At 46.5% G+C, this 21,886-nt stretch overlaps 4 non-coding genes across 4 annotated transcripts; all 4 read left to right on the top strand.

The window, feature by feature from the left end:
* The first annotated feature begins 992 nt into the window (after positions 1–992).
* TRNAR-UCU lies at positions 993–1,065 on the top strand. Its single transcript has one exon. It is a non-coding gene; the product is annotated as a tRNA-Arg (tRNA).
* Positions 1,066–1,667: 602 nt separating this feature from the next.
* On the top strand, positions 1,668–1,740 carry TRNAR-CCU. The gene has a single exon. It is a non-coding gene; the product is annotated as a tRNA-Arg (tRNA).
* Positions 1,741–3,885: 2,145 nt separating this feature from the next.
* On the top strand, positions 3,886–3,958 carry TRNAR-CCU. The gene has a single exon. It is a non-coding gene; the product is annotated as a tRNA-Arg (tRNA).
* Positions 3,959–6,851: 2,893 nt separating this feature from the next.
* TRNAK-UUU lies at positions 6,852–6,924 on the top strand. Its single transcript has one exon. It is a non-coding gene; the product is annotated as a tRNA-Lys (tRNA).
* The last annotated feature ends 14,962 nt before the right edge of the window (positions 6,925–21,886 follow it).

The following is a 21,886-nucleotide window of genomic DNA, read 5'->3' as shown; positions in this document are numbered from 1 at the left end:
GCTCCGGATCTCTGAATAACAGCCGGAAACTATAGCATGTGGCCAGTTCTAGAATGAAGTGCCATAGAAAAAGCCTACTGTTTAGACCAGGGCAATATGTCTTCCGAAGGGAGGTGCATAGATATTAGCAAAGTGCTATTCGGTGCCTTATACGTAAGGAAGTACATCTACACCATGCGAGTGGTGCATACGTGCAAAGTTTCCCCGAGCATCTGGTTGTTGGTGGATCAGTACATTTCAAGGTATACAATGGATTGATTACAGAATGGGATAGATTGAGATCTTAGATGTTTCAATTGTTTGAAAAGGATTTTATATCCCCCTAATCTGTTCCCATGGCTAAATTTCACATTGAACCAGATCTTGGTATAGCTTAGGTCAAGATAGGGTTGAGTAGAAAAACTTGATCTATTTTTGAACCATGAAATTCAATCTGTCTATCCTTTTCTGAGTTTAACACTGCTCTGGCCCAATGACACCATAGCAAATATGATTGTAGACTGCAACTTGAATAGCAAATTGGCTGTCAATTGAAGGTTCCCTGAGCCCTCTGCTCAGTACGTGAACTTTTGATTCACTGTGTCTTTGTCTTGTGGCAAGCTGTACACACATCTGTAACTTTTTCTTCTTGTGCCTATCTGTATTCTTGTCATTGAGCTCGTTCCATCCGCAGAACCTCCTTTACAACACTGGCAAAACATTTGTGTTGTGAGAGTCCAACTCCTCTCTGAGCCTACAGATATAAAGGGGTATCAAGGAATACTGTAATCTACTACAGAGTCTGGAGAACTAGAGGAACTGTTGCTGAGCTCAGGCACACGGTATTCTGGGACTTTACTGAGCAGCACATCAGTAATAGGGTGGGAGGAGACAAAGCCCTCAGTGAAGAAGTAAGAGAATCAGAAGAGCCAAAATGAGTGTGCTTGCAGGGAGGGGGGGAGGGTTCCTTAACCTTTGTCAGGAATCATGACCACTAAACCCTTGTCAACTTCACCCCAGTGGCCTAATGGATAAGGTACTGGCCTTCTAAGCCTGGGATTGTGGGTTCAAGTCCCATCTGGGGTGTGGTCTATGACAAGCTTTCTTTTCTGCAATTTGCTTTAAACCAGCCTCCCTCCCTGCCACACAAGGACACCAAGGAGGCAGAGTGGCACCGATTAAACCCTTTGCACTGAAGTTGAGGCCCAAGTTAAAGGAGTGTAGGCTACATGTAATAGAAAGCAGACACCAATTCAATGGCCAAAAGTGGCACGCAACAAGAGAACAGTCTCAGGACCTCCTGCAGAAGTTTTGCTACCCAAGTGCATATTCCTCCCAGCATTCTCCAAGGTGAGTCCCAGGTTCATCCAGGTCCAGTCGTGCTTCTGCTCCTGCCACCCAGCGCTCCGCTTGGCAACCTTGAGTTGCTGTGCCGCACACTGTCATTTGCCTTTCTAAAGGATGATTCAATGGGCGGTCTAAGATGTCTCTGGAATACAGAGCTATTTCATCTTTCTTTGAGTGCCTCACTGTGCTGTAAAAACCACAGCTTCTCTTCTAAGAGCCAAGAAAAGCCTCCCCACACGTCCTCAGTGATGTTGAAGTAACAGGAGAGAGTTCTCATCCGGGTTGAGATAATGGATTTAGCATCTTCCCTGCAGCTCTAATGAAAACCCTTTCAAGTCACAGCCCCAGTGGCCTAATGGATAAGGCACTGGCCTCCTAAGCCAGGGATTGTGGGTTCAAGTCCCACCTGGGGTGCTTTTTATAGGTCTTTGTCTATACAAACCCTTCCATACTAGTCCCTTTCTCCACAATAAGACAGAGTTTTACAGGCACAAGAGTGTTTTGTGATCCTTGCTCTCCCACCCCCTCTCCTGGGATACTCTCTGTTGTGTCCTCTGCAGTGCCTCCAGGCTCCCTATTCCTCCTCTCTCCGGTGCACATGTGGATGAGCACATGATGAATACCTCTCACCATCCTTGTGACAATCTCTGTTCCCTGCTGATGCTCTTAAACCTTGAAAGCACAACAAGGTGTAAGGAGTTTCTTTCCTCAAAGCACACACACCCTTCTCTCCACACCTGGATCCCTCAGGATCAGCTTCTTGTAGTGAAATGCCAGAAGCGCCATCATCGGGACTTTACCTTGTGGCCCTCTGCATCCACAACAGGAACTCAGGGATAGGGGAGGTACGTTTACTCCCTTCCCAGCTCCCGACTTTAGAATTTGCTCAGGATCTCTGAATAACAGCTGGAAACTATAGCATGTGGTCAGTGCTAGAATGAAGTGCCATAGAAAAAGCTGAAGTCCCCCTACTGTTTAGACCAGGGCAATATGTCCTCCAAAGGGAGGTGCATAGACATTAGCAAAGTGCTATTTGGTGCCTTATACGTAAGGAAGTGCATCTACACCATGCGAGTGGTGCATACGTGCAAAGTTTCCCCGAGCATCTGGTTGTTGGTGGATCAGTACATTTCAAGGTATACAATGGATTGATTACAGAATGGGATAGATTGAGATCCTAGACGTTTCAATTGTTTGAAAAGGATTTTATATCCCCCTAATCTGTTCCCATGGCTAAATTTCACATTGAACCAGATCTTGGTATAGCTTAGGTCAAGATAGGGTTGAGTAGAAAAACTTGATCTATTTTTGAACCATGAAATTCAATCTGTCTATCCTTTTCTGAGTTTAACACTGCTCTGGCCCAATGACACCATAGCAAATATGATTGTAGACTGCAACTTGAATAGCAAATTGGCTGTCAATTGAAGGTTCCCTGAGCCCTCTGATTAGTACGAGAACTTTTGATTCACTGTGTCTTTGTCTTGTGGCAAGCTGTACACACATCTGGAACATTTTCTTCTTGTGCCTATCTGTATTCTTGTCATTGAGCTCGTTCCATGCTCAGAACCTCCTTTACTACACTGGCAAAACATTTGTGTTGTGAGAGTCCAACTCCTGTGTGAGCCTACAGATAGAAAGGGGTATCAAGGAATACTGTAATCTACTACGGAGTCTGGAGAACTAGAGGAACTGTTGCTGAGATCAGGCACACGGCATTCTTGGACTTTACCGAGCAGCACATCAGTAACAGGAATGGCGGAGATAAAGCCCTCAGTGAAGAAGTAAGAGAATCAGAAGAGCCAAAATGAGTGTGCTTGCAGGGGAGGGGAGGGTTCCTTAACCCTTGTCAGGGATGTTGACCACAAAAGGCTTGTCATCCTCACCCCAGTGGCCTAATGGATAAGGTACTGCCCTTCTAAGCCTGGGATTGTGGGTTCAAGTCCCATCTGGGGTGTGGTCTATGACAAGCTTTCTTTTCTGCAATTTGCTTTAAACCAGCCTCCCTCCTTACCACACAAGGACATCAAGGAGGTAGATTTGCACCGACTAAACCCTTTGCACTGAAGTTGAGGCCCAAGTTAAAAGAGTGTAGGCTATATGTAATAGAAAGCACACACCAGTTCAATGGCCAAAAGTGGCACACAACATGAGAACAGTCTCAGGACCTCCTGCAGAAGTTTTGCTACCCAAGTGCATATTCCTCCCAGCATTCTCCAAGGTGAGTCCCAGGTTCATCCAGGTCCAGTCGGGCTTCTGCTCCTGCCACCCAGCGCTCCGCTTGGCAACCTTGAGTTGCTGTGCTGCACACCGTCATTTGCCTTTCTAAAGGATGATTCAATGGGCGGTCTAAGATGTCTCTGGAATACAGAGCTATTTCATCTTTCTTTGAGTGCCTCACTGTGCTGTGAAAACCACAGCTTCTCTTCTAAGAGCCAAGAAAAGCCTCCCCACATGTCCTCAGTGATGTTGAAGTAACAGGAGAGAGTTCTCATCCGGGTTGAGATAATGGATTTAGCATCTTCCCTGCAGCTCTAATGAAAGCCGTTTCAAGTCACAGCCCCAGTGGCCTAATGGATAAGGCACTGGCCTCCTAAGCCAGGGATTGTGGGTTCAAGTCCCACCTGGGGTGCTTTTTATAGGTCTTTGTCTATACAAACCCTTCCATACTAGTCCCTTTCTCCACAATAAGACAGGGTTTTACAGACACAAGAGTGTTGGGCTACTGCCGTGGAGCAGCAGTGGCAGGCAAAACCACCCCACACCAGAGACAAGGCAGAACTCTGACAGAAACAGCTAGACTTCACCTGCGCTTGACTGCCCTTCCCCAGGAGTTGAGCCCCTGGGTGCAGGCGGCTGGCAGGACTTACCGGACAGGGCAGGCACTGGATACCAGCTAGGCTGAACAGGGATTGAGGGTCAGAGGGGAAAGGAATATACATGGGCAGTAAGGCAGGAAACTGGGCAAGGACTCACAGACAGACAATACTACACAAAGCAGGAAATGGACAAGCTAAAGGACAGGAACTGAAAGCTGCCACGCAGCCACTAAAACAGGGTTCAAATACTGACAGACAAGAGACAAGACTGAAAGCTGCAGAGCAGCCACTAAAACAGGGTACAAATACTGACAGACAAGAGACAGGACTGAAAGCTGCAGAGCAGCCACTAAGCAAGAGACACAGACAAACAGAAACAAGACTAGGGAAGTAAGCAAATAAACATAAGCTAAGCTACACACAGATAACTAGAAACAGACAAGGACCTACACAAGAAACCAGACTAGACAGAAGTGCAACAAAGCACCAACAAACCAGGCACCTTAGATGATGCAAAGGCAAACTCAGAAGGTTTCCAGGTGGTAATAAACCCATCAGCAGCTGAACTCAGCTGCAGGAATCATGAGGCAGCTACGGGTGAGGCTAGCTGCCAAACTTCAAACCAAGTCTGGAGGGCTGGAATATCTGGACCGGACCGGACCAGAAAGAACGTCTGGAAAGTGCATGGCAGCCACCGGTTCTGGCCATCAGAGGGCAAGAAGAACACAAACCAAGACACAGGCAGAAAGCATACTGAAGCACAGAGAGGCTTAACCACACAGGTGCAGTATAGTGGAGTAATCAGAGCCATGCTGGAAGCAGCCAGCACACAAAGACAGAGACAGAACTAACTCAGGAAGAACAGACAGAAGCCAGCTCAGAAGTTGACTGCCAGAAATAAGGTGAGTCTGAAAGGGGTCACGACCACAATCGTGACAGTACCATTGATTGTATTAGGTTTAAAAAGGTTTCCCTTACGAAGAAAGGTTTTAATCATTTGAGTGTCCACATTTTTTCTTTATTACAGAGTTTACTTGGCTCTCGAGAGTGAGGTTGCGATTGAGTGTGACGCCGAGTATTTTTAAGCTGTCTAAGATAGGGAGGGTCTGTCCTGGGGTGTTTATGGTTGCGGGTTTGTATTTGTTATGTTGAGAGGAGAGGATAAGGCAGTGTGTTATTTCAGTGTTCAATTTCAGTTGGAATGAGTTTGCCATAGAGTCCATGATATTCAGGCCAGTGTTGATTTCATTGGTTATTTCTGTCAAGTCCTGTCTAAAGGGGATGTAGATTGGAACATCATCGGCGTAGATGAATGGGTTGAGGCCTCAATTGGATAAGGACTTTGCCAGTGGGATCATCATCATGTTGAAGAGTATTGGTGATAATGTTGATCCCTGAGGTACTCCGAAGGCTGCTTTCCATGGTGGTGATGTTTGAGTTTGATTTCACTTGATAAGTTCCGGTGGTTAGAAAACCTTTGATCCAATTAAGTACATTTCCTTCAATCCCGAAGTGGCCAAGGAGTCTTAGTAGTATGTCGTGGTTTACCATGTCGAATGAGCTTGACACGCTTACCCTGTGGCCCTCTGCATCCACAACAGGAAGTCAAGGATAGGGGAGGTACGTTTACTCGCTTCCCAGCTCCCGATTCTAGAATTTGCTCAGGATCTCTGAATAACAGCCGGAAACTATAGCATGTGGCCAGTGCTAGAATGAAGTGCCATAGAAAAAGCTGAAGTCCCCCTACTGTTTAGACCAGGGCAATATGTCCTCCGAAGGGAGGCGCATAGATATGAGCAAAGTGCTATTCGGTGCCTTATACGTAAGGAAGTGCATCTACACCGTGCGAGTGGTGCATACGTGCAAAGTTTCCCCAAGCATCTGGTTGTTGGTAGATCAGTACATTTCAAGGTATACAATGGATTGATTACAGAATGGGATAAATTGAGATCCTAGATGTTTCAATTGTTTGAAAAGGATTTTATATCCCCCTAATCTGTTCCCATGGCTAAATTTCACATTGAACCAGATCTGGCTATAGCTTAGATCAAGATAGGGTTGAGTAGAAAAACTTGATCTATTTTTGAACCATGAAATTCAATCTGTCTATCCTTTCCTGAGTTTAACACTGCTCTGGCCCAATGACACCATAGCAAACATGATTGTAGACTGCAACTTGAATAGCAAATTGGCTGTCAATTGAAGGTTCCCTGAGCCCTCTGATCAGTACGTGAACTCTTGATTCACTGTGTCTTTGTCTTGTGGCAAGCTGTACACACATCTGGAACATTTTCTTCTTGTGCCTATCTGTATTCTTGTCATTGAGCTTGTTCCATGCGCAGAACCTCCTTTACAACACTGGCAAAACATTTGTGTTATGAGAGTCCAACTCCTCTCTGAGCCTACAGATATAAAGGGGTAGCGCTATAGAAATGCTAAGTAGTAGTAGTAGTAGTAGTATCAAGGAATACTGTAATCTACTACAGAGTCTGGAGAACTAGAGGAACTGTTGCTGAGCTCAGGCACACGGCATTCTGGGACTTTACTGAGCAGCACATCAGTATTAGGGTGGGAGGAGACAAAGCCCTCAGTGAAGAAGTAAGAGAATCAGAAGAGCCAAAAATGAGTATACTTGAAGGGGGGGGGGGGGGGGGGGGTTCCTTAACCTTTATCAGGAATCATGACCACTAAACCCTTGTCATCTTCACCCCAGTGGCCTAATGGATAAGGTACTGGCCTTTTAAGCCTGGGATTGTGGGTTCAAGTCCCATCTGGGGTGTGGTCTATGACAAGCTTTCTTTTCTGCAATTTGCTTTAAACCAGCCTCCCTCCTTACCACACAAGGACATCAAGGAGGTAGATTGGCACCGACTAAACCCTTTGCACTGACGTTGAGGCCCAAGTTAAAAGAGTGTAGGCTATATGTAATAGAAAGCACACACCAGTTCAATGGCCAAAAGTGGCACACAACATGAGAACAGTCTCAGGACCTCCTGCAGAAGTGTTGCTACCCAAGTGCATATTCCTCCCAGCAAGGTGAGTCCCAGGTTCATCCAGGTCCAGTCGGGCTTCTGCTCCTGCCACCCGGCACTCCCCTTGGCAACCTTAAGTTTCTGTGCTGCGCGCCCTGACAAAATTCTTTTTCAGAATTTTGTATTCTCATATCTTTTTTTCCTAATTGTTCTCCTACACTTTCTGTTCTTAATACTCACTCTTCAAAATCTTATTCCCTATCTCAAAGTCCTTCTTACTTGATTACCCCGTTTCCAATTTTTTGCTTTTTTGACCCTACCATTCATCTTTTCTTCTTTCTTCTTGTCTTTTTCACTTCTATATTTTCTTTAATTCAACTATTCCCAGTGTCTCTCCTCTTTTTCACTGTTATGCCTCTCGTGCTCTTCCTCATTCTCTCTTGCTTCTCCTTCTCTCTGCTACAGGTATTAATGCCACTCCTAGCATTCTAACTCAAATCTCACCCTACCCCGACCTGTCACACTACAATGTCTGCAGTCTTATGTTATTCTCCTTCCTCCTTTTTCTCTCCCTTTCTCTTGTGCAGTGTTGAATGTCCAATTTGTCTTGAACAACCTTACCTACATTCATGCCCATTTTATCTCTTATTCTCTCCCTCTGCTTGGTCTAACTGAGACTTGGCTTTGCCCTGAAGACTCTGCTTCAGTTGATTCCCTATTAATGAAGTTGACCTTTTCTCTCATACACCTTGCCTGCTTGGTCATGGTCATTGCATCTGGCTGCTTGTAGATTTCAACCTTCCACCTCAGTCTCATTTTTTTCTTTGTTTTGACATCTATCCACCTCTTCACCTCTCTACCTCCCAGGTAGTGGTCATCTATCAACCGCCTGTTAAGTCCCTTTCTTTCTTTCTCACTGGTTTTGACTTCTGGCTTCTTTCTTTCTTTCTTGAAACTACATTTGGCAAAGGAATCATCAGTGTGTAGCAGCACAAATAAAAGAATAGAGATTCCTTCTATAAAGGAAAATAAGCAATGAAACAAATCAAAATAGTGAAAAGGGAGGAAAAAGCCTGGAGAAGCTCCCAGCTGTCAGCTGGTAGAGCAGGACTTCTTCTTCATGGGCAAAATACCTAACAAAAGAAACATTCAATTTCAATGGAATAGCAAAAAAATCAGCTTCCCCTTCCCTCATTCTTGGGCGTGGCATTGTTCATGGTAATGACCCTCTGACTCTTTTGCGTCTGAGTTTCTTGTGTTAACATTTACATTCTGTGTATAGTTGTGCTCTACTACCCTTACTCACCAGTAGGGCCACTGCCTCAATCTTTTCTTCTCGAAATGCCCACCTTCTAATTGCTCCAACATAGTACTTCCCCTCTCTGTCTATCATCTGATAACTTTCACACTAAATCACCTTCACCCTTAGTCTCGTTCAATCTCCACCAGCACATTTAGAAATCTTGCCCTCTCTCTACCCCTGTTTCATCACTCTTCTTATCCACTATTTTACCAACCCATAACTATCTACGAAACAACACCTATCCACCTTTATTCAGAATGTATCTTTCTATAACTGCTTGACTAAATCTTCTTGTTTTCCTTGACTTCTGTATAACGTCAACTGTATTCCTTACCCTATATGGCGATGCCATAACAGGTCTCTGTAAGCCACATTGAGCCTGCAAATAGGTGGGAAAATGTGGGATACAAGTGCAATAAATAATTAGGCTGTCTCTTCCTTTTATACTAATTTCTCCTTGTGGACACTGTCACTCCTCTCATTCCCTGTTCTGTAAGGTGTGCCAAACCCCAGCCTTGGTTGATCTCCAGAATCCACTACCTACGTTCCTATGCCCACTCTGCTGGGTGCCTTTGGCTAAAATCCTGTGTCTATGCCAGTGGCGTAGGAAGGGGGGCGGTGGGGCAGTCTGCCCTGGGTGCACGCCGCTAGGGGGTGTCGGCGCCTCGCTGGTTCCTTGCTCTCTCTGCCCCTCACCGCCTTCCAGGTATGTTCTCGGGGGGGGGGGGGGGGGGGGGTTGTGCTCCGGAGGGGGGAGGGTATGCCGCGCTGCACCCAGGGGGTGCGCAGCGGCAACCCGCCCCGGGCGTCAGCTGCCCTCGCGACGCCACTGGTCTATGCTGACTTCAAATTCTTGCTGACTTCTTTCCAGTCTGCTCTTTCATTTGCCAAACAATACTACTACATCCTTTTGACAAACTGTCCTGGCTCAAACCCTCACAATTTCTTTGTCACACTGAACAGTCTCCTCAAATTGCTTTAACCTCCACCCCCCCCCCCCTTCATTTTCTCTCCAGACTATGGCTCAGTACTTTAATGACAAGGTTCCCCTCACACTTTTAGTGTATGCTCTGGTGTACCTCAGGGCTCTGTCTTGGGACCCTCTTCTTTTCTCTGAATGTACTTATTCCGTTGTTGCTCTGATCTCCTCTCACAATTTTCCGTATTATCTCTATGCCGATGATTCCCAGATCTACCTCTCCACATCAGAAATTTGTGCAGGAACTCAGGCCCACGTCTGCGCCTGCTTCTCTGACATTGCTACCTGGATGTCTCACAGCCATCTGAAACTGAACATGGCCAAAACTGAACTTCTTATCTCCCTCTTTAAGCTCATCTCTCCTCTACCCCATTCTCTATTTCTGTAGATAACACTCTCATCCTTGCTGCCTCATCAGCTCTAAACCTTGGGGTCATCTTTGACCAGTCTCTCTTTCTCTTTCTCCACACATATTCAACAGACTGCTGAAACCTATCGCTTCTTTCTCTATAACCTCTCCAAAATTTGTCCCTTCCTTTCTAAACACACTACCAAAACCCTTCTCTGCTACACTAAGTAAACAACAAATTTGGTATGATTTAGAAAAATATCCTGCTGACATCTTAAATTCTTAATTTTACCTGTCTCATTGACCTATGTTTTGCCTCTACCGAATTGCTTTTTCATAGCATGTTCATATTTAATGTTTTGCATTATTGTTCATTGTTTATTACTTTTAACATTTAAAATCAATAAAATAGCACGGGTGAAAAAAAAAGACTGCAGTGTCACCCCCTCAGACATTTAAGATACTTTCCAAAATACTATACGTGTGTAAAACATTGGTCAGAAAAAAAAAGCTTGAAGAAAGCAGCAGTCTGGGGTGACTGGGGAGCTGGTTGATGGGAGGGAGAAAGTTTGGATTAGCTGCACCACACCAAGAGTAAATCCCATGGGAGGACTTACAAACATGCTGTAACATGTAACAGAATTGCAGCAAACCCTGGACCCAGAGTATAATCAGCTGAAGTGAAGTTGTAAAAATTCTTCTATACATGTCATCACAAGTATAGTATTTAATTCTAGAAGCCACTTCTCCACTGGGGTGGAAACAAATTACATGTAGTAAAAAGAAAAGCTTCTTTTTCTAAAATAGTGCGGTGTCTAAAGCAGATGTTCTACGAGGGGAGACTTCATGATCTACATCTCTGTGTCCTAGGGTAGGACGATAGGACAGAAGTGTTCATAACCTCAAAAGGTATGAATAATAAACAAGGAAGAAGAAAGCATGAGGCGGGGCTGGTGGTTGGGAGGCGGGGATAGTGCTGGGCAGACTTATACAGTCTGTGCCAGAGCCGGTGGTGGGAGGCGGGGCTGGTGGTTGGGAGGCGGGGATAGTGCTGGGCAGACTTATACAGTCTGTGCCAGAGCCGGTGGTTGGGAAGCGGGACTGGTGGTTGGGAGGCAGGGATAGGCAGGGATAGTGCTGGGCAGACTTACACGGTCTGTGCCAGAGCCGGTGGTGAGAGGCAGGGATAGTGCTGGGCAGACTTATACGGTCTGTGCCAGAGCCGGTGGTGGGAGGCGGGGCTGGTGGTTGGGAGGCGGGATAGTGCTGGGCAGACTTATACAGTCTGTGCCAGAGCCGGTGGTGGGAGGCGGGGCTGGTGGTTGGGAGGCGGGGATAGTGCTGGGCAGACTTATACAGTCTGTGCCAGAGCCGGTGATTGGGAGGCAGGGCTGGTGGTTGGGAGGCAGGGATAGTGCTGGGCAGACTTACACGGTCTGTGCCAGAGCCGGTGGTGAGAGGCAGGGATAGTGCTGGGCAGACTTATACAGTCTGTGCCAGAGCCGGTGATTGTGAGGCAGGGCTGGTGGTTGGGAGGCGGGGATAGTGCTGGGCAGACTTATATGGTCTGTGCCCTGAAGAGCACAGGTACAAATCAAAGTAGGGTATACACAAAAAGTAGCACATATGAGTTATCTTGTTGGGCAGACTGGATGGACCGTGCAAGTCTTTTTCTGCCATCATCTACTATGTTACTATGTTCTACAACCAGAGGACAAGATAGAAAGGTGAAAGCGGATAGAGGCAGAGGTAACATTTTAAACGATTGTTGGGATGAATGAAAACCATCCAGTGGAAACGGTGGAAGCAATAGACATCAACTGAATTCAAAAAAGCATGGGATATGTACATGGGATCTGAGAAGGTCCTTCCCACATTATTTTATTTATATGGACAAATTATAATACACATAAGGAAAAAAACAAGCACATGATACTTGAATGCAGTTTATATGACAGAATATGATAAGGCGTATATGCTGCAGTTACGCACTAGAGTTATTATAAACATGGAAAAAATCGGGCAACTCAGCAACCTACAGTGTATAAGTGCACCCCTTGGTCTGACCCAATACATTCTAATGAACCAACGACTCTGGTAGGTGGCGATGGCGCTGTACAAATCATTGTTGAGGCCTCACCAAATGAGTTACGTTTATGTTATGCATCGATTCTTGTAAGCCAGGGTTCGTAGGGTAAGATCTCAGTCTCTCAAATTTTCACCCAGGGTTTGCCTCAATATTTACATCCTGAGCTCCTGCAGTAAACTCAAAGCAGGGACTGGGGGACTGATCTCCCAGGGCTTCTTACTAGAGTAATTGCATCCAGGAACTGAATTTCTGGTATTTCTTACCAGCTATGACATACAAAATGGATTGAATTAGACCAAGTTCGGGACCAACGTTGAGTACACAAATATCTCCTGTTCTACTTTGCATGGTTTATACTACTACTACTAATAGCATTTGTATAGCGCTACCAGACGCACGCAGCGCTGAACACTTGACATAGAGAGATAGTCCCTGCTCAAAGAGCTTACAATCTAGGTAGAACAGATAGACAAGACATAGAACGGGCAAGGGAATTAATGGGTAAAGAGGAGGAGGAGGGCAAATGAGTAGTGGTTAGGAGCCAAAGGCAGTAGTAGATTCCAAATGTCTTACATTCTTTCATGCATATCTGTGATTCTCCTGTCTTGCCAGAGGGATGTTGGACCTGAGAATTTCTAGCCATGGCAAAAGCGAGTAAGACATGTTCTTGCTGGCAAAGGTACTTTATTGCTTCCTCACTCTTACAGTATACCTATTGTCTGTAACATGTCTGTTTTGGGGAAACGTAATCTTCCTGAACTATTTTCAGGCAAGTGGTCATACGCAGAATTCATTTTATTCTCAGTTTCTGTTTGGTCCATACTCTGCCATTCAAGAATGACTGTGCTTGCACTAGATATATTTTCACTGACAGAGACTGAAGCCTGCAGTGCTGCTACTGTGCCAGTAGGAGTCACTGCTGCGGTGATACTTGTCTTCTTTTCTGGGGCTGGAGTACTTCACTTCTGCATCATGTCCATGCATCACTAGGCAAAGAGATCTGAGCATGCAGTGGTAGAAATGAATTGTGGGGCTAAACCCCTCATAAGCAGATCTCAGAGGATATCAGATCAGTCACAAAATTTGCAGCCCCTCCTCTCTCCGCCAAGAACTGACGCTTCCTTAATAATTGTGGATTTAGGAACACATGTAAGACAGAGACAAACAGGTTGAATCTGCAGGAATGGATCCATGGAATCTTAGCGGAGATTGGGTGGTGATGCTGGTAATTGGGAAGCAAAACCGGTGCTGGGCAGACTTCTACGGTCTACGCCCTAATTGTGACTGAATAGATAGGGATAGGCTTCGACTTAGCTTCAGAACTTAGTACAAAAACAGTGCTGGGCAGACTTCTACAGTCTGTGCCCTGAGAAAGGCAAGAACAAATCAAACTCGGGTATAAAGTATCACATACCATGTAAATGAGTTTATCTTGTTGGGCAGACTGGATGGACCGTAAGGTCTTTATCTGCCGTCATTTACTATGTTACTCTTTGGGGTTCTACATGGAATGTTGCTACTAATTGAGATTCCAGAATCTTGTAACTCTTTAGGATTCCAGAATCTTCAGAACTTAGTAAAAGAACAGTGCTGGGCAGACTTCTACGGTCTGTGCCCTGAGGACAAATCAAACTCGGGTATACATATAAAGTATCACATTCCATGTAAAATGAGTTTATCTTGTTAGGCAGACTGGATGGACCGTTCAGGTCTTTATCTGCCGTCATTTACTATGTTACTTGAGAGGAAGGATAGTAGTTAGTATGGATGAAGCTTTGTAAGAGAAGCCCTTAGGTTTATTTTCTGGCCTCTTTGGTAAAGTTTGGGGTAATGTGAAGAGGGTTTGTCTCTGCCACCCACTACCACAAATTTCTCAGGGAACCTGCCCTCCTTATTACAGGGACAAGACTTTCAAGGGAGGAGACTTTGCCATTCTTACAGGGATACTGCCTTGCTGCCATAGGAGAAGAGTGGCACAGGGATGTGATGTTTAGATGCAACCCAGCAGGGAATCCTGGCCAGACCTTCAGTGAGCAAAAGATACAGTGAATTGATATAAAGGCAGTGGAGAAACTACCCTTTCGAATTGGGGCACAGTGTCGGTCTCCAGAAGAAGCTGGAGCGAAATGGTTCAAAACTCGGTTCAAAACTCTGCTGCCCGTCTCATGTTCCGCCAGGGTCGCTTTACTCATACTTCCCCTCTCCTCAAGACCCTTCACTGGCTCCCTATCCGTTTTCGCATCCTGTTCAAACTTCTTCTACTAACCTATAAATGTACTCACTCTGCTGCTCCCCAGTATCTCTCCACACTCGTCCTTCCCTACACCCCTTCCCGTGCACTCCGCTGCATGGATAAATCCTTCTTATCTGTTCCCTTCTCCACTACTGCCAACTCCAGACTTCGCGCCTTCTGTCTCGCTGCACCCTAAGCCTGGAATAAACTTCCTGAGCCCCTACATCTTGCCCCATCCTTGGCCACCTTTAAATCTAGACTGAAAGCCCACCTCTTTAACATTGCTTTTGACTCGTAACCACTCGCCTCCACCTACCCTCCTCTCTTCCTTCCCGTTCACATTAATTGATTTGATTTGCTTACTTTATTTTTGTCTATTAGATTGTAAGCTCTTTGAGCAGGGACTGTCTTTCTTCTATGTTTGTGCAGCGCTGCGTACGCCTTGTAGCGCTATAGAAATGCTAAATAGTAGTAGTAGTAGTAGGATGGGCAGACTGGGTGGATAGGCCGTACTGTCTTTATCTGCTGTCATTTTCTATATTTCAGGGTTCAGATGCTGCTGTTTGCAGTGATTAAGATATACTGGCAGTGTCAAGTTACGTAAATCCACTGGATCTTCACTTTGCACTGGTGTGTCTGTTTTGCCAGAAATGAAACAGCGAGGTAAGTGGACGTGATCTCTGGATAGAAAAGATGTGTTGCAGCACCACCTAGTGGTCAATCTCTTAATTTGTTGGACAGTTCCGTGCAAGAGCAATGTCGTAGGGGCATTAATACAAAAAGATTAATAAATGACAAATCATACATCACACAACCATTCATATACTGTAAGTATTGCTCAGCATCAGCACTATTAATACCCACTGCTATTACATAAAAGCAACTAAGCAATTCCTTAAACTGAGCCACCTGAGGGGCATTCCATAAATTAACCCTAGCAACAGAAAAGGCAGATGGGCTCGTTTCAACATAACAAACTTTCCCTACTGTGTCCGTGGATAAGCAGGGATAAGTTCTGTCTTGAATGTTACTATTTTGCCATGTGCTGAAAATCTGTTTATATGGAAGGTTTTCTATGCCGGTGATGTGAATACTTATTGAGCCTGTATTAATTTTAGAAAATTTCAGACTGGGTTCTGAACCCTTTTCCTTCCATATTTAATCCTTGCATGGTTTCATTCTATATTTAATAATTCTATAGTCTGAGAGCATAAACTCAGAAGAGGGTTTTTTTTTTTTAAATAGTGGATGTGATGGAGTGGGTGGTACCAGTGGCGTACCTAGGGTAGTTGACACCCGGGGCCGGTCATTTTTTAACACCCCCCCCCCCCCCAAAACAAAATCCAGTACTAGGCATGCTGAGAATACAAAACACTCAGGACCTATAGAGCAATTCTACCATACCATAAGCAGTCATTTCTACGAGTCACACAAGGAAAAGGAAAGCATCTTAAACACTACAGTGAGCACTAGAACATCAATTCACCTATTGTAAAACAAAACCAGGCAGAATAACACAGATCGTCCATCTTGCACAGTCAATGCCAACTGAAAGCCATGTCTTTTTCACAAACACAGATACACCCTAATCCACTATAGAATAAGTAATCATAAACTTTCTATTTAGACAAAAATTAAACTGAACCCCCGATGCCAGACTCTGCATACAATGCAACACCACAGAAACAGAAACTGTCCCCTAGTACTGTGCAAAATATAAAGACAGCAGATGTAAATTTGAAAAAAACTAACAAGTACCAATCACCACTTTACAAATTAACAAATAGAAATAAAATAAATACAGAAAATAAAATAATACCATTTTATTGGACTAATACATTTAGCTTTCAGAGGCCAAAACCTCCGTCCTCGGGTCAGTACAGTACAGTGCTGTTACAGTATCCTATCCTGACCTGAGGAAGGGGGTTTTGTTCTCCGAAAGTTAGTCAAAATGTATTAAAATTAGTCAATAAAAAGATTACCTTATTTACATGTTCTATTATAAACATTTATTAACACAGCTACAATACTACTTTATCCTAAAGCAAAAAACAAAAATATATATTTTATTTACAGTTTGTTGTCTCTGGTTTCTGCTTTCCTCATCTTCTTTTCACTGTCTTCCTTCCATCCAGCATCTGTCTTCGCTCTCTCTCTGCCATCCAGTGTCTGCCCTCTCTGCTGTCCCCTCAATCCAATGTCTGCCCTCTCTCCCTGCCCCTTCCATCCACATCTGCCCTCTATCTCTGCCCCTTCCATTCACTGTCTGCCCTTTCCCTTCCATCCACTCCACTGTCTGCCCTTTCTCTCTGCCCCTTCAATCCACCATTTGCCCTCCCTCTCCCATCCATCCAGGGTCTGCCCTCCCTCTCGCTCCCCCTTCCATCTAGGATCTGCCCCCTCTCTCTCTGCCCCCAGTTCCCTTCTCCCCTCCCCTTCTCATGTCTGAGACCCCCACCCCAGTCCCCTTCTCCCCTCCCCCTCCCCTATCTGAGACCCCCACCCCAGTCCCCTTCTCCCCTCCCCTTTTCCCCTCTGAACACCCCCACCCCAGTCCCTTCTCCCCTCCCCTTCTCCCGTCTGAGATTCCCACTCCAGTCCCCTTCTCCCCTCTTCCTCCCCTGTCTGAGACCCCCACCCCACTCCCCTTCTCCCCTCCCCTTCTTCCATCTGAGACCCCCACCCCAGTCCCCTTCTCCCCTCCCCCTCCCCTGTCTGAGCCCCCACCCCAGTCCCCTTCTCCCCTCCCTCTCACCTGTCTGACCCCCACCCCAGTCCCCTTCTCCCCTCCCCTGTCTGAGATCCCCACCCCAGTCCCCTTCTGCCCTCCCCTTTTCCCCTCTGAACACCCCCACCCCAGTCCCCTTCTCCCCTCCCCTTCTCCCGTCTGAGATTCCCACTCCAGTCCACTTCTCCCCTCTTCCTCCCCTGTCTGAGACCCCCACCCCACTCCCCTTCTCCCCTCCCCTTCTTCCATCTGAGACCCCACCCCAGTCCCCTTCTCCCCTCCCCCTCCCCTGTCTGAGACCCCACCCCAGCCCCCTTCTCCCCTCCCTCTCACCTGTCTGACCCCCACCCCAGTCCCCTTCTCCCCTCCCCTGTCTGAGATCCCCACCCCAGTCCCCTTCTCCCCTCCCCTTTTCCCCTCTGAACACCCCCACCCCAGTCCCCTTCTCCCCTCCCCTTCTCCCGTCTGAGATTCCCACTCCAGTCCACTTCTCCCCTCTTCCTCCCCTGTCTGAGACCCCCACCCCACTCCCCTTCTCCCCTCCCCTTCTTCCATCTGAGACCCCCACCCCAGTCCCCTTCTCCCCTCCCCCTCCCCTGTCTGAGACCCCACCCCAGTCCCCTTCTCCCCTCCCTCTCACCTGTCTGACCCCCACCCCAGTCCCCTTCTCCCCTCCCCTGTCTGAGATCCCCACCCCAGTCCCCTTCTCCCCTCCCCTTTTCCCCTCTGAACACACCCCACCCCAGTCCCCTTCTCCCCTCCCCTTCTCCCGTCTGAGATTCCCACTCCAGTCCACTTCTCCCCTCTTCCTCCCCTGTCTGAGACCCCCACCCCACTCCCCTTCTCCCCTCCCCTTCTTCCATCTGAGACCCCCACCCCAGTCCCCTTCTCCCCTCCCCCTCCCCTGTCTGAGACCCCACCCCAGTCCCCTTCTCCCCTCCCTCTCACCTGTCTGACCCCCACCCCAGTCCCCTTCTTCTCCCTCCCCTGTCTGAGATCCCCACCCCAGTCCCCTTCTCCCCTCCCCTGTCTGAGATCCCCACCCCAGTCCCCTTCTCCCCTCCCCTTTTCCCCTCTGAACACCCCCACCCGTCCCTTTCTCCCCTCTGCTTCCCCACCTCAGTCCCGTTCTCACTACTGTCTGAATCGGCGAAGCAGCATCGCAGGCAGCGCCTCGTCTGCCCTGCTGCTTGTAAAAAAATCAAATCTCCTTCTCCTCGTCTTGACGTCGACTCAGGCCTTCCAATCAATCACTATGTCCCGCCCTCCTCTAAGGTAACTTCCGCGAGGGCGGGCGCCGGGCGGGACATAGTGATTGATTGGAAGGCCCAAGTCGACGTCAAGACGAGGAGAAGGAGAGATTTGATTTTTTCACAAGCAGCAGGGCAGACGAGGCGCTGCCTGCGATGCTGCTTCGCCGATTTTTGTTTAAAGGAGGAGGCGGTGGGAGTGGAGCACCCCCCACCCACTGGCACCCGGGGCGGACCGCCCCCACCGCCCCCCCCCCCTGGTATGCCACTGGGTGGTACATGGCTGGTTTCCATAGGATTACTCTGTCACTGAGGTGTGGGATAAAGGGAACTTGATATACCGCCTTCCTGAGGTTTTTGCAACTACATTCAAAGCGGTTTACATATATTCAGGTACTTATTTTGTACCAGGGGCAATGGAGGGTTAAGTGACTTGCCCAGAGTCACAAGGAGCTGCAGTAGGAATCGAACTCAGTTCCCCAGGATCAAAGTCCACTGCAGTAACCACTAGGCTACTCCTCCACTCATTCCACCAATAAGAGCCAACCTCATCAGTGATGTCACAATGGCTTGATTGCCCATCCTTGGCTCACTTCTGATATTGTGATGTCATAAGGGAAAGGGTGAAAGGGAAATGGGACTTGATATACCACCTTTCTGAGGTTTTTGCAACTCCATTCAAAGCAGTTTACATATATTCAGGTACTTATTTTGTACCAAGGGCAATGGCGGGTTAAGTGACTTGCTCAGAGACCCAAAGTACTGCAGTGGGAATTGAACTCAGTTCCCCAGGATCAAAGTCCACTGCACTGACCACTAGGCTACTCCTCCACTAGCAACATTCTATGTAGAAATACGTGCAGGATGTCAGACTCACAGAAACAGAAGCCTGCGCGGCCACGTTGCTGATCTGCAAGGGCAGGCTTCTACATGGAATGTTGCTAGTGGAATAGCAACATTAACATTCCATGTAGAATCTCAAATAGTAGCAACAGAATCGCAACATTCCATGTAGAATCTTCAAATAGTAGCAACATTCCAGAATCTCAAATAGTAGCAACAGCAACATTCCATGTAGAATCTCAAATAGGGAACGGGCACTGGGACTTGACATACCGCCTTTCTGAGGTTTTTGCAACTGCATTCAAAGCGGTTTACATATATTCAGCTACTTATTTTGTACCAGGTGCAATGGAGGGTTAAGTGACTTGCCCAGAGTCACAAGGAGCTGCAGTGGGAATCAAACTCAGTTCCCAAAGATCAAAGTCCACTGCACTAACCACTAGACTACTCCTCCACTCCGGAATCCTGTCTAGAAGGACTGGCTGTACAGAATCTTAGCAGAGATTCGGTGGCGACACCGGTAATTGGGAAGCAAAACCAGTGCTGGGTAGACTTCTATGGTCTCTGCCCTGATTGTGACTGAATAGATATCGATGGGCTGGAGTGTAAATTTTAAGGGGCTTCAACGTTAACTTCAGAAATTTTAGTACAAGAACAGTGCTGGGCAGACTTCTACGGTCTGTGCCCTGAGAAAGGCAAGGACAAATCAAACTCGGGTATAAAGTATCACATACCATGTAAAATGAGTTTATCTTGTTGGGCAGACTGGATGGACCATTCAGGTCTTTATCAGCTGTTATTTACTATGTTACTATGTAGAATATGCCGAGCGACTCTCCAAGTGACCAAATTTGGTCACATCCATTTAGGCCATATTTTACTTGGTGTAAATCCCAACACTTAAATTAAGCGCAGAACAGGTGTATTCTGTAATAATGTGCATAGATTGTAGAAATGCCCACAGCCCACCCATGGCCATGCACCCTTTTCAACTATAAGATGTAGTATTTAGGCACATCACATCACATTACAGAATACTCTTAACAAGTTGTACGTGTAAATCTCAATTAATGCCAATTAGTGCTGATAATTGCTTGTTCACATCCAATTAACAGCGCTGATTAGCTAGTTAAATAATTACAGTACATACACATTGTTATAGAATAAGCTTCAATTACGGCACAGAATTTGAGGCGTGATATATAGAATTCTTGGGAAAGCGTATAAGTTTGGGGTATCCAGAAGGGACCCGAGACAGCATTTGTTGCTACAATGATTGGGCCTAGCTAGGAGCCAGTCCCTTTGAAGAGTACTGACTGGGACAATATTGTGTGTGTGTGACAGAGAGAGTTTCTGCTTAAAAGGAATTAGCCTGTGATGTAACAGAGATGACCACACTCTTTTTGGTGGACATTAAAATGATATATACTACCACAATCAATGAAGTAAAACAGTATAAAAAGCATGGCTTAAAGATGCCGTGTTATAAAACATGTCAAAGCAGATAACATTAAAAACACTGAAACCTCTAACTTAGTAACATAGTAACATAGTAGATGACTGCAGAAAAAGACCTGCACGGTCCACCCAGTCTGCCCAACAAGATAAACTCACATGTGCCATTTTTTGTGTACAACTTACCTTGATTTGTACCTGTCTTTTTCAGGGCACAGACCGTATAAGTCTGCCCAGCACTATCCCCGCCTCCCAACCACAGGGTCCCGCCTCCCACCACCGGCTCTGGCACAGACCGTATAAGTCTGCCCAGCACTATCCCCGCCTCCCAACCACCAGTCCTGCCTCCCACCACCGGCTCTGGCACAGACCGTATAAGTCTGCCCAGCACTATCCCTGCATCCCAACCACCAGCCCCTCCTCCCACCACCGGCTTTGCCACCCAATCTCGGCTAAGCTCCTGAGGATCCATTTCTTCTGAACAGGATTCCTTTATGTACATCCCATGCATGTTTGAATTCCGTTACTGTTTTCCTCTCCACCACCTCCCGCGGGAGGGCATTCTAAGCATCCACCACTTGAAACGTGTGGGGCAGATTACACAGGAACCCACCGTTTTTAAGCCACTGCTCTGTATATGGCACCTGAAATGATACACGTATGTATATGAGCACAGCAATAGGACTGCCAGCTACAAAAAAGAAGAAAGAGAATGAAAAAGTCCTCATTAGCTTGCAAGACCACCATCGTGTTGCAGAAAAGGCAACTAATATGAGCTGGGGTGACAAGTGCGAAGTGATGCATGTGGGTAAAAGGAACCCGAATTACAGCTATGTCATGCAAGGTTCCGAGTTAGGAGTCACAGACCTAGAAATGCATCTGGGAGTCATCATTGATAAGACGTTAAAAACTTCTGCTCAGTGTGCTGCAGCAGCTAAGAAAGCACACAGAATGTTATTAGGAAAGGGATGGAAAACAAACACAAGGATGTTATAATGCCGTTGTTTCGCTCCATGGTGCAACCGCACCTCGGATATTGTGTGCAATTCTGGTCGCCGCATCTCAAAAAAGATATAAAGGAATTGGAGAAGGTGCAGAGAAGGGTGACAAAAATGATAAAGGGAATGGAACGACTTCCCTATGAGGAAAGGCTGAGAAGGTTAGGGCTCTTCATCTTGGAGAAAAGGCAGCTGAGGGGTGATATGATAGAAGTCTACAAGATAATGAGCAGAGCGGAGTAGAGCATACAGATGTGAAGCGTGTGTTTACACTTTCAAACAACAATAGAACCAGGGGACACAAGATGAAGCTAGAATATGGTAGAATTAAAACAAACAGGAGAAAGGTTTTCTTTACTCAGCGTGTAGTTGGACTCTGGAACTCGTTGCCGGAGAATGTAGTGACAGCAGCTGGCCTTACGGAGTTTAAAGGGGGTTTGGACAGATTCCTGAGGGAAAAGTCCATTGAACATTATTAAGAATTAAGTTTTTTTTTTTTTTTGGGGGGGGGGGGGGGGGGTTGCCGGGTTCTTGAAGCCTGA

The sequence above is a fragment of the Microcaecilia unicolor genome, unplaced genomic scaffold, assembly GCF_901765095.1.
Source record: "Microcaecilia unicolor unplaced genomic scaffold, aMicUni1.1, whole genome shotgun sequence".
NCBI lineage: Eukaryota > Metazoa > Chordata > Amphibia > Gymnophiona > Siphonopidae > Microcaecilia > Microcaecilia unicolor.
The sequence above is the reverse complement of the archived record's forward strand: the minus strand, read 5'-3'. Positions and strand labels throughout refer to the sequence as shown.